The sequence below is a fragment of the Oratosquilla oratoria genome, chromosome 16, assembly GCF_046742065.1.
Source record: "Oratosquilla oratoria isolate Oo_2021 chromosome 16, ASM4674206v1, whole genome shotgun sequence".
Taxonomy (NCBI): Eukaryota; Metazoa; Arthropoda; class Malacostraca; order Stomatopoda; family Squillidae; genus Oratosquilla; species Oratosquilla oratoria.
Window position 1 is genome coordinate 20,031,367 of NC_134792.1, and position 10,000 is coordinate 20,041,366.

Below are 10,000 nucleotides of genomic sequence, written 5' to 3' on the forward strand. Positions count from 1 at the left end.
GACGAAGTGTCTAAAACAAACCACAGCAAAACATTTCTGAAGTATTGTTTGATGGCCTAAAAATATACGGCTATATACTAAGACAAATATAATTTCACTACTCATACTGTCAAGACACATTGCTATAGGTAATTTATTCTATATTTTTCAGAGCATACAGTTCTCATGAAACAAACTGAAAGAAAACGAACCGTGTTCGAATTTGTGTGAAAATGTGAATATTGTAGAAACATTTAAAACAAAATGTGAATATCATATACAAAACAGTTGTTCAACAGACTTAGAAAATTTTGAACAAAGAGTGACCATATATAAGAAAAACCTGTTCGTAGTAATTTAGTCAAAAGATTTGCCTTGGAGTTGTGTGTGAAAAGCAATATTATTGGTTATACTGTTTGACCTTAAATCACCGCATGAGTGATCCATGCAGACTGATGTGAAGTGAGGTTCACCTAAATTAGTAAAATCTGACCGAAAAAAGGAAAAAATAAAAACCTTCTCAATTAGAATAAAATTCAAACGCGTGCAAGGTAAGTGAAACTTCACTCCCACGTTCAATACTGTACACTTATACAACTTTATATTTATATATATATATATATATATATATATATATATATATATATATGAACATATGTATATGTATGCATATCTCCATTATATATATATATATATATATATATATATATATATATATATACATACATACATATATATATATATATATATATATATATATATATATAAACATATTTACGTATATATACATATATATATACATACACATATATATATACTTATATCATATTCTAATTGTTATTTCAAAATATTTTTGCATTTAACTCATACAACATGACGTTATTTCTTTTTTGATTCTTTAATCTCAAGTGTTTTGTAGCCAATATATCAACTTTAGAAAATATCTTTCCTTTTGAAAACTTTGCTTCCCGTTTTTAGTGTACTGTATTTTTGGATGACTCAATCTCTCCCTTGACGTTCCAGTTTCTATTTTTTGCTTTTTGTCTATCATTTTTTTTCAGAATATATTTTCCTCTTTTCTTTGTTTTCTCTTGTCCTTCAATCCAAATTTCTTCTATATATTTTTTCCTTTATTTTTTTATTCCCAATATTTTCCTTTTTCTTACCAATACACTTTTTATTTATAGTAGCCTCTTTCAGCTTTTAATTGCCTATTTTGTCGCAGAAAATGTTTTGTGTTGTTAGCTATTCAACTGTTTTTGTAAAGAACCATTTATTAACAGAAGAAAATTATCCACTACCTAGTAAAAGAAACTTTGCACTAAATTGAATAATGTAATTGAGACAGTTTAAAATCTATCCTGGAAAAATATCAACCCATATCTGAAAAGAATCCTTAGGTGTATACTAGACCATGATCCATAAGTTATATTACCTTTCTGGCTAAGGTGAAATTCTTACATCTATTAATAATACAAAGAAATATAATTTCAATGAACACTTTTCAGTTCAATGTATCAGAAAGATATGACTCTTTCCAATGTATATATGATTGAATGAATCTTATTGTTTAAAGTACTCTGTATATTCTTTAAACCGTTTCTCCTTACAAAGTATATATTTTTCTTCAGATTCCTCTGTACTTTGAACCTATATCCCTTGTAACCTCATCATAGTTATGGATGACTGTGATTGTGTTTTTAAGGGTGTCGTAGAAGTAGAGGTCAACAACAACAATATTCAAAAGGTAGCAAAACCTTTGGAAATTAGAAAAGCTTTAGAGTTTAAGCCATTATGATAAAGAAAGTGTGAAATATGAAATATACGAACTAGTACAAAGCCCAAGAAAAATAAGCCTAGAAAGGGTGAAAAGTGCCAGTCAACAGATGCCATTCTTAGAAGTCTTCCAATTTACAAGAAAACTAGAGGCAGTGAGTATATCATCACTGAATGAAAATGGAGAGATGGGTGATCAATTTTTCTTACACTTATGTATCGGGGACATAAGATTATTAATCACTTTCATGAAATCATGAATACGTAATCGCTTAGCTCTCGACCAATGCCTGTCAAAAGTTCCATGCTCTAAATTACAAGATATCGGTTTAGTTCTAAAATAAAGCTTACAATATGACATAATATCGTTAGTTTCTTTTCCAAAATAAATTGATCTGTTTTTATTTAGACATTGATGGGTACACTGTTATACTGAGTATTCATTCTTCTTTGTAATTTTTTCTCTCCAAGAATGTATACAAAATGTGATTACTAATGGTTACTATTTGTGATTAAGAAACATGTTGTATTCTTTGTTATAAGTTGTGTTTCTTCCTTTCTCCCTTTTTTTCATCTATTTATGTTCATACTACAATAAATCTAGCGCTACATCACTTCTTATGAAATACACCATGCATTTTTTCTGTATGCCTTATCTCTCCTCTTCTACACTCACTCTTTTTCCATTTAATTCGTACACACTCACCCCATTGTACAAGATATATGTAAACAAGTTCTCAGCCTCATCTCACATGCTTCCCACGTTCGTCCTTTTTTCCTACTCTATAAATTGAAGAATATTTTTATTCCAATGACTCCTTCTGTCATGGTTAAAGTACATAACAATGAAATCAGTTTCCTTGCGTAAATTGAAGTACATAGTGTCTATGGTTCAATCTTTATCTGCATAAATGTAATATATACCTCTATTTTTCTAAATTATAGGCACTGTCAGATGATCCCCGTATTCTGTAACTCATGTGAATAATGAATAGGAAGTCTTATTTCTAGAGTACAAAAAAAACTAGTCTTGAAACTAGGATGTGAATTAATATAACTGTTGGAGGTATGAAAAACAAATATAGTTGTGGTTTGATGTGTGTTTGTGTTATAGTAAAAAGAAAATGGAAAAGGGACAAATTTACTGAAGATGCGTTTAGAATATTCTCGGCCATACTTCAGATATATGTTCTTTTGTTTACCAACAGCATTAGCTTCCTTATAACGCTGGCTTGGAAGATTTGTACACCAGAACTCACTACTACTAGTAGTTTAACCTTTTCGAGGTAAAAGCGTGTTGACATCACTTGATGAGAATAGTGTACATCAAGGAAAATTAGAATCCTATACACAGTAACTTAGATATAGAAATTTCAATCTCCATTGAGTACTGCTCCAATAAAGTACATCGATACTCGAGTCGCGTGATATACTCGTATTTCATATCCATTTATCTAGTTTAAATTCGCCCTACTATATAGAATTTACGGAATGTAGAATTTAATTTGAAAATGTATTTACACACTATTTTGCTCACTCATTATTATATATACCTTTTTCAGTTATGGTATTTTATTCTTTGGGAGTACTGGCACTAAGTTTGGAATAATCAATGTAATTGTTAATAAACGAACCAAAGAAACATACAGTAGACAAGTTCTCTTCAAGCCACGTGATGAAAAAATTATTTCAGTTTAATGTTACTTTCCCTCTGGATATCTAATACACAATCAACAGTTGTATATATGACAATCTATACAAGTACAGTATGTATGTGTATGTATATGTATATGTATATGTATATGTATGTGTATATGTATATGTATATGTATATTTATATGTATATGTATATGTATATGTATATGTGTATATATATATATATATATATATACGTATATGTGTATGTGTATGTATATGTGTATGTATATGTATATGTATATGTATATGTATATGTATATGTATATGTATATGTATATGTATGCAGAGTCCACTAGGAAAAGGAAAAACACACGGAGTCCGAGCGCTTTCGTGATATATTCACATTATCAAGGAGTACAGAAAGATGAGAACAAAAAATGGAGATACAGAGTATAAGTAGGACAAGAGAGACATTTACCCTCCTCTCCGAAGCCTGAAAGCTCAGGTTGGGTCACTCGGTGAGGTCGTGGAAACATATTACTATTACATTAACTTTTAAAATATGTGCTATTTATATTACTGACAATATATGGATCTAATTTATATAATCCTAAACTATTATTAATGAGTTGGTCATAATTGCATTTGATAATTCCTGACTCTATGACATTTCTTTCTGTTATATTCTTACATTGTATAATTTTTGAAGCATTTTTCCAGTCAATAGGATGGTCAAATTCACAAACATGTTTAAAAAGTGCACTAGATTCTTGGCCCTTTTTTATGCTGTTTTTATGCTGTTTAATCCTAACCTCTAATTCTTTTCCTGTTTGACCTACATAATATTTGTCACATTTACTACAAGGTATTTTATATACACAGCCTGTAGAATTGTCAGGGGAATTCTTTATGAGAAGATTTTTTAGAGTTGTGTTGTTCTTGAAGGCTACATTTACATTGAAATTTTTAAGAATATTAGGAATCTCTATAAGATTTTCATTAAAAGGAAGTACAAGTAAATTCTTTTTCTCAAACTTTTGTTTTGGTTCCCCTTTGTAAAATGTCCTTTTTGCTTTTTTGAAACATTTGTCCAAAAAGAATTTGGGATATCTCAACTGTGTTCCGATGTCATAAATTTTGTTCATTTCGTCATCCACAAATTCTGGGCTGCAGATGCGCAGGCCACGAAGGAACATGGAAGAAAATGCTGACTGTTTAATTCTATTATGGTGGGCTGAATAGTAATGTATATACGCGTTGACATTGGTTGGTTTTCGGTGAATACTATATCTAAATTTCTTATTGCATCTGTGAATGTTACAATCTAAGAAAGAAATGCATGAGTCTTTTTCAATTTCTATAGTGAATTTTATTGAAGGGACCAATTGATTTAATTTAGTAACAAAGGTATCAACATTTTCATTGTTAGGCCAAATACAGAGAATGTCGTCGACATACCGAAACCATTTGACCTCCTTGGGAAGTATGTTTGCTAAAAGCTTGGTCTCAAAAAATTCCATGTAGATGTTGCTCAGAACGGCTGATAGGGGATTTCCCATCGCCATCCCAAATTTCTGTTTATAAAATTTTCCATTAAACTCAAATTTACTGTCTTTGATACACATCTCAATAAGGTCAATAATGGTTTTAGTATCATAAGAAAGATTGTGGTGTGGTAATTCTTCCGTTAGAAATTCAAGCAGGTCATCAATTGGAACTCGAGTGAATAACGAGGTAACATCATAGCTGATCATTTTAAAATCATAATCTATATCAAGTCTATTCAAACTGATTATCTAGAAAAAATGAAAGAAATTCTCATGGATACCGAGACATATTGTGAGCTTAATAAAAATCCGTTGGACTTGGTGAACAGCTCTTTTAATAAGAAAATTAAGAGTATATTTAAGAAAGACGACAATTTAATTAAGAAATTTATGTCCATTTCACCAAATTTACCTTATATGTATGGATTAATCAAAGTACACAAAGAAAACAACCCTGTTAGACCAATTATAAGTTCAATAGGATCAGCAGCATACAAACTGTCCAAATGGCTGGTGACTCTATTGAACCCAATCGTAGGAAAAATATCAAAAGCAAATGTCAAAAACAATATTGATCTTATTGATAAATTGAATAGACTTGATATAGATTATGATTTTAAAATGATCAGCTATGATGTTACCTCGTTATTCACTCGAGTTCCAATTGATGACCTGCTTGAATTTCTAACGGAAGAATTACCACACCACAATCTTTCTTATGATACTAAAACCATTATTGACCTTATTGAGATGTGTATCAAAGACAGTAAATTTGAGTTTAATGGAAAATTTTATAAACAGAAATTTGGGATGGCGATGGGAAATCCCCTATCAGCCGTTCTGAGCAACATCTACATGGAATTTTTTGAGACCAAGCTTTTAGCAAACATACTTCCCAAGGAGGTCAAATGGTTTCGGTATGTCGACGACATTCTCTGTATTTGGCCTAACAATGAAAATGTTGATACCTTTGTTACTAAATTAAATCAATTGGTCCCTTCAATAAAATTCACTATAGAAATTGAAAAAGACTCATGCATTTCTTTCTTAGATTGTAACATTCACAGATGCAATAAGAAATTTAGATATAGTATTCACCGAAAACCAACCAATGTCAACGCGTATATACATTACTATTCAGCCCACCATAATAGAATTAAACAGTCAGCATTTTCTTCCATGTTCCTTCGTGGCCTGCGCATCTGCAGCCCAGAATTTGTGGATGACGAAATGAACAAAATTTATGACATCGGAACACAGTTGAGATATCCCAAATTCTTTTTGGACAAATGTTTCAAAAAAGCAAAAAGGACATTTTACAAAGGGGAACCAAAACAAAAGTTTGAGAAAAAGAATTTACTTGTACTTCCTTTTAATGAAAATCTTATAGAGATTCCTAATATTCTTAAAAATTTCAATGTAAATGTAGCCTTCAAGAACAACACAACTCTAAAAAATCTTCTCATAAAGAATTCCCCTGACAATTCTACAGGCTGTGTATATAAAATACCTTGTAGTAAATGTGACAAATATTATGTAGGTCAAACAGGAAAAGAATTAGAGGTTAGGATTAAACAGCATAAAAACAGCATAAAAAAGGGCCAAGAATCTAGTGCACTTTTTAAACATGTTTGTGAATTTGACCATCCTATTGACTGGAAAAATGCTTCAAAAATTATACAATGTAAGAATATAACAGAAAGAAATGTCATAGAGTCAGGAATTATCAAATGCAATTATGACCAACTCATTAATAATAGTTTAGGATTATATAAATTAGATCCATATATTGTCAGTAATATAAATAGCACATATTTTAAAAGTTAATGTAATAGTAATATGTTTCCACGACCTCACCGAGTGACCCAACCTGAGCTTTCAGACTTCGGAGAGGAGGGTAAATGTCTCTCTTGTCCTACTTATACTCTGTATCTCCATTTTTTGTTCTCATCTTTCTGTACTCCTTGATAATGTGAATATATCACGAAAGCGCTCGGACTCCGTGTGTTTTTCCTTTTCCTAGTGGACTCTGCATATTTGTGATTCGCGTGTGACTTGTGAAATTTGTGCATATGTATATGTATATATGTATATTGTATATGTATATGTATATGTATATGTATATGTGTATGTATATGTATATGTATGTGTATATGTATATGTATATGTATATGTATATGTATATGTATATGTATATGTATATGTATATGTATATGTATATGTATATGAATATGAATATGTATATGTATATGTATATGTATATGTATATGTATATGTTTATGCATGTGTATGTGTATATGTATATGTGTATATATATGTATGTGTATATGTATATGTATATGTATATGTATATGTATATGTATATGTATATGTATATGCATATGTGTATGTGTATGTGTATGTATATGTATATGTATATGTATATGTATATGTATATGTATATGTATATGTATATGTATTTATATATGTATATGTATATGTATATGTATATGTATATGTATATGTATATGTATATGTATATGTATATGTATATGTATATGTATATGTATATGTATATTTATATGTATATGTATATGTATATGTATATGCATATATATAATTACAAGCTATACAATATGTTTTGTCTATCTAATCATATATTACAAATAGGTTTTATATATGCTATGATTGTGTTTCATTATATCACATAAAACGCAAATATATGCATAAAGGTATTTTTGGATAAAAAAAAATCAGATTTTAGGTGTTGGAAAGCTACCATAAGAATCGAGATAAAATATATTCAGAAAACTAGTGCAGGAAAAAATATAGTTATAAAATGCCCGGAAAGAGCAGTTCTAAAAAATCATCACACCGTAAAAGATATCATAAAGAAATATTTATAAAAAATATATTTTAAATGAGCTACATGGAAGAGGTATATAGGTCTTTTTTAAATATTTGTTCCAAAGTGTGGAAAAAATGAAAAAAGTCATTAATTAGCAGTCCTCATATAAAAGGATTTGTATGAATAGCTTTATAATGGGATACATGTAAGATGGCAAAACATACTTAAATACTTTTTCATTTGCTTATTCCGAACAAAGGAGAAAAGCTCAAGAGGTACATAAATAAAATGAAAATAAAAGTATCCAGACGCATTTTCCAGAAGCTACGTTTTATCATTTGTAAATAGAGAAAGAAGGCTGTCCCTGTTTTCCGTCTTTTGTTCTATCACACTACCTTTCTTTCAACCAGAGTCTTTCAAACTGTATGAATTCTCATTAGATTTTGTTTCCTTGTCGAACATTCGTATATATAGAAATCTGGAAATGTATATATAGAAATTTGGATATGTATTCAGATCAAGCTTTAACTAAACGTGTACTCACTAAAACGCAATTTCTTTTATTTAAACACGTACACATAAAGCTTCATAAAGAAACACGAAAGGCTTTTACGTTCTGAAATTGGGTTTGCAAAAAGGAGGGCAAGTTCTTCTTTTTCTTGATGGATCTGAGTTCATATCAGGTCTCAGATGTCTTTGGTCCGTTCTGGAAAATCATCGAATTTTGTTGGTGTTATTAAGTTTAGGATAGACAGAATTAGGATGGACAAGGCTAAGTAGGAAGTGATGAGGGCAAGGTAAGTGGAATTAGAGCGGAGAGGGTGCATGGAGAGAATTCTAGATACGCGAAGAGTGAGGTCGCAGTGTCAGGCTAGGAACAGCATAAGGAAAATAGATAGGAAAAACAAAACAGGTAGAGTATAGGTGGTTGGCATACATTAAATTATTTAAGGAAAATATATAGAAAAAACAAAACAGGTGGAGTATAGGTGGTTGGCTTACATTAATCTAATTAACTTTTCTGATTCAGTTTGACACCTCATGTATAAACTTTATGTTTGCCACTTTGTATAAATATTTTTTCATTGTTATTGTTAAGAAGAATTGAAGAAAGTATTTAGTGGTGGGCATAGGAGCGCAAGTCAAACTGAAATAGAATGGAAGAACACCTCTGAACTTTCGCAACCTAGCGCAATAAAGTAAGGACACATATGAACTATAGTATGAATATTTTAGAAAGGTGAAGATATGCCTAACGATAAGAGACAGGACTTGTCACAGTGTTAATAATATAAAGTGAATATTAAACTTATTGGTCTCGGCACCATCCCAAATTCATGAAACAGTTTGATGACAAATGAAAATAAAATTTACAAGTATGCTATCAGTTCAGACGAAGTAATAGAGATTAATAATTTATAACCGATGTATTCTCTTGAGCTTAAAGTTGTATGGTGTTAGCTGAAATATTACCTACGTGATAAAATTATTAAGAGGAAAGATGCGGTAAAGAGAAAGTCATCGAGAAGTGGATGGAAAAGTTGCCGCAAAATAATGGAGCCAAGAAGCCAGTAAAGGAACTAAGAAAAATACGTACTTGTGTGCCGAGGAATGGGGGAAAGAGAAAAATACGACCAGATAAGATCGAGTGATAGAATGAGGAGTTGAGACTGGAGGAATAAGAAAGAAAGAGGAGGAAGGATATCCACAAAACGTGTCAGCTTCGACTTTAAAACTTACTGTTGAATGAACTCAAAAAAAGTAGTAACTTGGAGCCAGGAGAGTTGAAATGGCAGGGATACACGTTGTAAATAATGTAAGAAAATGAAGACACGAAAGATGAGCAAAATATGTAAAGAAAAAGGTTGAAGAGAAGTGGAGGTATAATTGGACATGTTGGGTTGAGTGAACCTGAAGGAGGTTGGAGAAAAGGAACGAAAATGGTGCAATTCAAGTGACACGCTGTGATACAAGAAAAATACATTCAAAATAAGTGGATATAAAAGGACTACAGTGAAATGGGACAGTTGAAGATAGTGAATGAAAAAATACAGGTACAAATAGGCAATGTAGGGGCACAAACATAAGAGAAGAGAATGGAAATAAAATGCAGATAATGTATATTTCTTGAAGGGATGTGTTCAGATGAAATAATGTCTTGCTAAATAGTAATTAAAATTATAGTGGGAAATGTGACACTCAGGACTCCACATTGTAAATGAAGTATAATAGA

At 30.7% G+C, this 10,000-nt stretch overlaps 1 long non-coding RNA gene across 1 annotated transcript in view; it reads left to right on the plus strand.

Moving 5' to 3' along the window:
* The window catches only part of LOC143033739 (uncharacterized), a 175,394-nt gene that overhangs the window by 29,986 nt on the left and 135,408 nt on the right, over positions 1-10,000 (plus strand). Inside the window, exon 2 of the long non-coding RNA XR_012967185.1 lies at positions 152-530. This is a non-coding gene — a long non-coding RNA (uncharacterized LOC143033739). The remainder of the gene's footprint in view (positions 1-151; positions 531-10,000) is intronic.